General features: G+C 45.1%; 1 protein-coding gene and 1 long non-coding RNA gene across 3 annotated transcripts in view; one reads left to right on the top strand and one right to left on the bottom strand.

Moving 5' to 3' along the window:
* Positions 1 to 7,666, bottom strand: part of PTDSS1 (phosphatidylserine synthase 1) — a 65,222-nt gene that overhangs the window by 42,933 nt on the left and 14,623 nt on the right. The window lies entirely within an intron of this gene.
* Positions 40 to 4,079, top strand: LOC123585720. The gene is made up of 2 exons (XR_006706392.1): positions 40 to 150; positions 3,843 to 4,079. It is a non-coding gene; the product is annotated as an uncharacterized LOC123585720 (long non-coding RNA).

Below are 7,666 nucleotides of genomic sequence, written 5' to 3' on the forward strand. Positions count from 1 at the left end.
CACCTCATTTTTAAAAGATGGCTTTGAAACATATCGTAACTGCTTTCTTTTGATGGATCAAGTTCATATTAGGAAAAGCAGTGAGTTACAAGGATCCCCTACCATCCAAATCTAGTCAGTTCTGGAGCTTACACAGTGGCAGCTCAGAAGGTGAGTTAGGTTCGTGCGGGACCCTTCTTTATCCAGAAATACGATGTCTGAGTTTCAGATGGCAAGTAGTGAGGGCTCAGAGTGAGGGATGTAAATAAGATGTCTCAAAATCTGATCCATTTCTGAGTTCTTATAGCAAAGGCTCAGACAGCAAGGAACACCTGCATTCTTTTTTAATTGGCCACTTTCTTCTCAGAAAGGCACAGTGAGGCACAGAAACCAGGATCCCTTTCCAGGTAACTTAACATGGCTACCCTTCTTCGAGTCACTGGAAAACTGACGGCTAAAATGGTCATCATTTAAGTAATTTTCTCTTCCAAATTTTCTTCTTCACTGCTGTTAGGTGACAGCTCAACTTGTCACCATGAATGACTTTTGTATTATGGTGGCTGTCTGCTTTGCAAGTATTACTTCATCCAAACCACTGAATTAACCTGTTAGACATAACATGGGATCCCAGCTTTCTCTACAGTTTCCTCTTGCAAGGTGAAAGTCAAAAATGGTATGATTATTTGGCTTGCAAACAGAATTCCATGCCCAATCAACACTCAAAATCATAAAAGAAGGGTTACTCTCAAGAGCATTCATAATAGCACTCTGCTGAGCACATAATGGGGAGCAGTTTGGAGGGTAAGAGACCCCCCACCCCACCCCGCCATTGTCTCTCAGTTGTCCCCTCAGTTGACAACTGGCTGATGAGAGTGTACGGTCACTCCCACTTTACAGATGAGGACACTGAGGCATAGGCACTTTCCCCAGGTCACACCGCTCACAGGACTCCACTTTTGGCCTGAGAGCACTTCTGTGCTTTCTGATCAGCTCTGTCAGGCTGGGCCAGCTGAAGAGGACAGAGTGGGGGTGGTGAGTGGGGGGCATTGAAGGTTTGAAGCAGGACTGTCTCAAGGCCAGGAGAGTAGGGGAGAGAAGCAAGCTAGTGAGTGGTGTTTGGAGGTGCTGCTACATGGAACTGATAAGCAAGGTCAGGAAACACAAGGTCAGGAAGGACAAAGGACAGGATGGGGAACTGATGTAAGTTCCCTCATAAGTCCATCCAAGGTCATCTTCACCCATGATCACTTGAAGAGTACTCTTCTGAAAACAGAACTTGGCCCTCTCTTACCTCACCCTATGCAGTGTGTACCAGGGTAAATAAGAGGAGGGGGTGGTGGAGGAATTTGGGGTTGACGGGGCTTTGCAGCTCTCCTTAACCCAACCGGGACCTGCTCCGGCTCCAGGGTATTTCTCTCCGCCAGTCTGTGATTCCTGTGACAGGCACGTGTTGTTCCAGAATCAGGATGAGAATTTTCATCTTACTGCAGTTGGTTGGTGTTGTTGTTTTTGGGTTTTTTGTTTTTTTTTTTTTAAGTCTTGTCTTGACTCCTCCCTATTGAATCTTTCCCCGTTTTCTCCAGATTTCCCACTAACACGTTGTAATATCACATCACAATATTTCCGGAAAAAAATGCTAATTTTTAAAATGCCCTTTCAGTTTTGCAAATCGAAATGCACTGAAGGGATGTGAGAAAGGCTTAAGAAATCTGGTGTGGTAGATTTCAGAAAAGATGTTGCTCTGCCCTGAACCAAGTAGGTGGGGAGTAGTGGCATCTTTTGCCTCCAAAAGGTGAGATGTGGCCCTGGAAAGTAAGGTGACACCTTCAGCAGCTAACTGCAAAACCAAATCCAGGCTTTATTTCAATGATCAAATCTGCCCACTTCTTTCTGAGAAGACACTCTCAATATTTTGATGTCATATTTTAAGAAGTACACTAGGAGCATTACTAAGATTACCAACTTTATCATCAAGGATGTTAATATTGCTGCAAACATTATTTTGCTTTTTTAAAAATGGAGGATGAGGCTGGTGTCTTTCTATATTTTATTAAAAACCCTGACACTTATGCTCACCAGATTACTCACATTTGGTTAATCCAGTCAGGTCACCTTTAAAGCCATGCTTCTCAGTGTTCATCTGCCCAGACATGTTAACACTGCCTACAGCCTTCCCGCAACGTTCACTTTATCTCTATCTTCTCTCCCGACAGACTGTTTTCTCAGTGGGCATGTACAGGCAGGGTCCCCCGTGTTCCTCCGCATGGTCAAGAAGTTAGGGGCGCTCCATATCCTGGTGTGTGTATCGACCTATACTTCATTTCTGATTTGACAAAAGCTGCCTGCAAGAGGTACTCTTCTTGATTATGTGGGAGAAACGGGGAAGGCCTGGCCAGGTCGCGAGGGAAAAAGAAGTGTTTTGTTTTGGACTGTGTTCTTACAGGGTGCATTTAAACATGGCATGGTTTCTTCTCTTTTATCAGTCCCTCCATCTAGAACATGTGAATTTTCAATCAGATATTAGGAGTGAGTTTGATTTCAAAAGAAACAGAAATCAAATGTCTTTGTCATGAGAAGAGCTAGCATTGAAAAGATCCGACCTCAGAAATTAGAAAATTAGAGGACCGCCCGGGTGGCTCAGTAGGTTGAGCGTCCAAATTCGGCTCAGGTCATGATCTCACGGTTCGTGAGTTCGGGCCCCGCATCGGGTTCCATGCTGACAGCTCAGAGCCTGGAGCCTGCTTCCGATTCTGTGTCTCCCTCTCTCTCTGCCCTTCAGACACGTGCTCTGTCTCTCTCTGCCTCTCAAAAATAAAGAAAACTAATAAAAAAATTAAAAAAAAAAAGAAATTAGAAAATTAGAAATCAGAAAATCACACACACAAAAAAAAAAAAGAAAAGAAGATCACAGTTTGACTTGCCAGCAGCCTGTTAGTCTCAGGGAAAAACTAGGTTTAAGGGACCGAACCTCAGGGAAGAATAATTCCTTTCATCAAATTCAGGAGCTGCCTCTCCAAAATCTGTACATCTGTGTCCTTGGGCCTCTTCAACCACATCTTCTCTTCATTACCACTGTTTTTCAGCTTTAATGAGGTATAACTGACAAGGAGTATTACTTGAAAAGTTTAAATTCCTCTAAGAAAAACCTAGAAAAGGTGAATAAAATTATCTTTAAGCAAATTTCAAACCTAAGCATTTTTTAAAGCAGGAGTAGTGAAGCAGGGAACAGAATGGTGGGAGGAGGGGGGAGAAGACTAGGCTTTTGTTTTAAATTTAGGGGGCAGGGAGCCTTCTGGATCCCCTTCAAACCTCAAGGAGATGTGGTTAACACCATCTTAGCTCAGAGAAGTCGAATGAGGCCAAAGGACAGACAAAAGGATAAACTCGGGAAAATCAAGACATACTAGTATTTCACTCTTCTCAAAATACCTTAAAGAAGTGCTCAATGGCATTCCTCTTGCAGACAAGGAATGGGGAAGACAGGGCTGATTCTGTGAGCTTTCTTCCCAGCAGACTCATGACTTAATCCCACATTTACCTACTGAGAGGCCCCTGTGGGCCAGGAGCTGTGGGTGAGGATAAGGCTTGCGCAGTTTGGGTAGGGTGGTGGTGGGGGTGCAAGGGGGAGAAACAGTTCAAGGAAGCCCTCAGACACTGGACAATTACCCCTGAAGGTCACCTGTTGAAAGAAACCTCACAGCCAAACAGGTTTCTAGATTTCACTGCACTGACAGAGTGATACAGTTATAATCACGCTCTAATGATACAGGGGTGGAGTTAAAAGCTCACTTCTACCTGAGTGTCAGTTGCTATAATGAGATGAAAGCAGCATTTAAGAAACTTTTTTTTTTTTTTTTTTTAAGGGAACTGAAAGAGAACAAGAGAGAAGATGGCAGGAAAGCAGCAGCATGAAGTCAATATCAGATCCTCCTTCCCTGGCCTCGCCTCAGGGTCCTTCCCTCCACATCTGTTCCCAGGCCTGAAGGAAGGAACTCGAGAACCCACCCCAGCCACTCACCCTGTTGACGCCAAGTGAAATTCTGCTTTGAGTGTCCACGCCTCTCCCAGATAACTCAGTAGTAAAGTCTAAGCCCATGGAAGTAATCCTGTTTCCCTTTTATTCCTTTGGTCACTGAAGATCTATCAGTGCCTACTCCTTTGGACAATACGAATTCCTGTCCTGAGGTCTGCTTGGGGAAGAGGCACAGGGCTCAATTCTAGTCAAAGAGAAGTGAGGACTAGTGTGCTGGAGAGTTTCTAGGAAAGGTTTCTTTACTCTTAAAAAGATCTACAGGTGGGGCGCCTGGGTGGCTCAGTCAGTTAAGCGTCCGACTTCAGCTCAGGTCATGATCTCACAGTCCCTGAGTTCGAGCCCCGCGTCGGGCTCTGTGCTGACAGCTCAGAGCCTGGAGCCTGCTTCAGATTCTGTGTCTCCCTCTCTCTCTGACCCTCCCCCGTTCATGCTCTGTCTCTCTCTGTCTCAAAAATAAATAAACATTAAAAAAAATTAAAAAAAAAAAAAAAGATCTTCAGAAGAGGTGCCCTCCTCTTCCTTTGGATGTTGACCGTGACCATATGTTCAGCACTCAACAGCTATCTCAGGATCATTAGCACAGCAGAGAGCAGCACCAACATGACGACAGGGGAGCAGAAGAAGGCAGAGAGCCTGGGTCTTCACATGCCGCCGAGCAGCTGAATTAGTCAACCCTGGAACCACTCTATCTCACAACTTCCAGTAAACATTCTCTTTATTCTTCAAGCTATTTTGCAATGGGCTTCCTATTACTTGGTGGCCCAAAGCATCCTGTTATAGAACCCTATGGAGAAAGTCAAGGGCTTTCTTTCTTATTGAGACTCTACGAAAAGAATCAGGGGGCCCCCCTTCCTGAAGGAGCTGCCTGATGCTACCACACAGGTAGTACAGATGGACTCACACAAATGAGACATATGGATAGCATCAAACTCAGGCCTGCAGTCAAACATGCAGGGCAGCCTCTGCTAGGTCAAGGATAAATGCATCTGAAGTTGCCAAACAGAGTCATTCTGGGAATGCCATCCACTGCAGGCACTGCCCCAAAACTGCCTTTCAAGGAGAAGGCTAACGTTGGGCTCTGTTTCTCCCATTCATTTTCATTACTTAATCTAACAATTCGTGCCAAGGGGGAGGAGAACGGAAAATAAGGTGACTGGACTGGAGCAAGAGGGGGCGTGTGCACTCTGCTCAGGAAGCGGTCACCCGGCATCGAGGCTCCCAGGAAGGCCTGAGGTCTAAGTGACCACATAGCCCAGACCACCCTTTCCCAATGGCCTTGTAGTTCCCCCACCATCAACACCAGCACCCCCTAAAGCCAGCCCACACTTGTTGTTGTTCAACAACAACATTCTTCAATGTGGAAAACTTCTAGTTTCGCTAATCTTTTGGAAAGTGTGGATAAGCGGATCTTTAGAAAACAAGGCAGACACGTGTTTGCTATGCACACAGGGCTTCAAGAGAATCCCTCTAAAAACATGCTACACTAGCGTCCTAATCCTTCTTACATAGAAGATTAAACTGCCATTGCCCCTTTCTGTATCCATCTAAAACCTTCTCTTTTGGCATGCTCTGCCTACATGTTCTGCAGGCACACACAGACATGGAAGGGGAAGCATAAGGCAGGAAGTGATGAGAAAAAGAAAAAGAAGGAAAGTTCCAATTGATCTGCTAACTCCGGCTGGTCACAGATGACATCTGGGCAACACAGGAACGTGGACACCACCACCAACCAACTTCCGCAGGATCCAAAGCCACTGCGTACAGACCAACTAAGACCCTAAGACCGACTAAGTACAGACCAATTAATACCTTAAGACCCTTTTACCTGGGCAAAAGAAAAGCTAGACACTAACAGAGAGGAACGGAAGAAAAAGAAGACAAAACCACATAGGAAGACAGAGACAAAAACACATGCCAGTGGATCTCATAGGGAGAAATGACAAGGACAACAGAGACTAAAGGAAAACACAGGAGCCAAGGCCCTACCAGCAAGCTGACATCAAATGGCTAGGTGACCTTTCATGAACACGTTTCAGCTTTCACAGCTGTAAACTGAGCAGGCTGAATGAGATGAGCCTTATGGGTCCTCCCCACAAAGTCCACAAGCCAGGGTAAGAAAAGCATAAAACAAACTTCACTTTTATCTTCCCAGAAGGAAAACAATAGCACAGTCCCACAATGAGACTGAGTAGGTGGACTCTGAAGATTAGAGGACTTCATTAGGAACAGAAGAAAAAAAGAGCAGAAATCATATAAAATGTTCCTTGCAATAGACTTAATCCCCCAGTCCTCAGGGCCTTTGGTACCTGAAGAAAACCATCTGCTAATGAAGCCCTAAATTCAGCTCTTGCTGAAGCCTCATTGAAGGGATGGCTATAAAATCATGGTTATTGAGAGACTAATCTTTGAGAATCCTCAGACTTCTAAAATGACACTGGACTCAGAAAAAGTAAGTGTAAAAGAAAAAAAAAAAAAAAAAAAAAAAAACCAAAGGCAGAAAAGAAACCGTCAAAGCCATGAAGAAGTTACTGTTGAGAACTAACCAAGAATTAGCACGCAGCCAAGAAAAGCTGAAGACTTGAAGAACAGACCTGACACCTTTGATCAGTTCTCTGAGCACCTATCATGCCTTGACTGATATTTAAAAAGTAGGACAGGAAAAGACTAGATAAGAAAGAAATAAGAACAAAGGGTACACAGCAATAATGGTCATGGTACTGACTAATGACGTAGAAGTAAGCAGTGGGCCCTCATGGGACAGGAGAGGTAGAATGGCTAAGGGGAAGAATGGCAGTCACCCCACCTGAACTGTCACCTATATACCCTCCTTTGGGGCTCACCATCTCCCTGCTTTGGGCTGTGTTCTCATGTCACCTTTGCATGAAAAGGCCAGGTTTCAGAGCTCAAGGAGACCAACCACAGACTTAGGTGGTTCATGTATGTAAAATGCTTCATGTTGCAAGTGATCACTTAGCTATCCTACAACATAGGACCCCTGAAAGAGGGGATGGGTTGCATAATGTCCAAGCTCTCCTCTAAACCAAAAATTCTGAGAGTTTGTGTGTTTGAAGAGGAAGGGAAAAGAAAGTTGGCAAATAGCCAAAACGCTGTTTGACAACGGGGACTTTTCCCAGCCAATGTCATGGACATCTTATTGTCGTACTCCAATAATTGTGCATTACCAGAACTCTCAATCATCATGGAAAGGCCAAACTATGTCTGTCATATCTGCACAGGGTGTGCAGGTGTTACAGACTCTCGGCAAAATGCATTATGTTATAATCCTAACCCCTAAAGTGAAGATTTCTGTTGGACTCTTGTACTCTTGGGACTCTTGGACCCTACAGGACCAGACCATAAAGCTACTTGGCTGTGAACATTTGCTATTTTTTAAGACACAGGAAGAAGACCTCAAAGGTAATTGGGAGATTATCTGGGCTGTCACTTCCACCACAGGCCTCAGAGTGCATGGGCCACTGGGGGGGGGGGGGGGGAGGGGGGCAGGGGCGGGGGGAAGGGAAGCTCCACCTTGGTTTCTAAAGGCAAGATAAACACCCAGCAGACCCATGGGGGCAGGCTAGACCCCTTGCTGGGCAGAGCTATGGAAGCAGACTATTATTACCCCAGTAGGTCTGGAAGGCAGAGCACTGATCC

This window comes from Leopardus geoffroyi, chromosome C3, assembly GCF_018350155.1.
Source record: "Leopardus geoffroyi isolate Oge1 chromosome C3, O.geoffroyi_Oge1_pat1.0, whole genome shotgun sequence".
NCBI lineage: Eukaryota > Metazoa > Chordata > Mammalia > Carnivora > Felidae > Leopardus > Leopardus geoffroyi.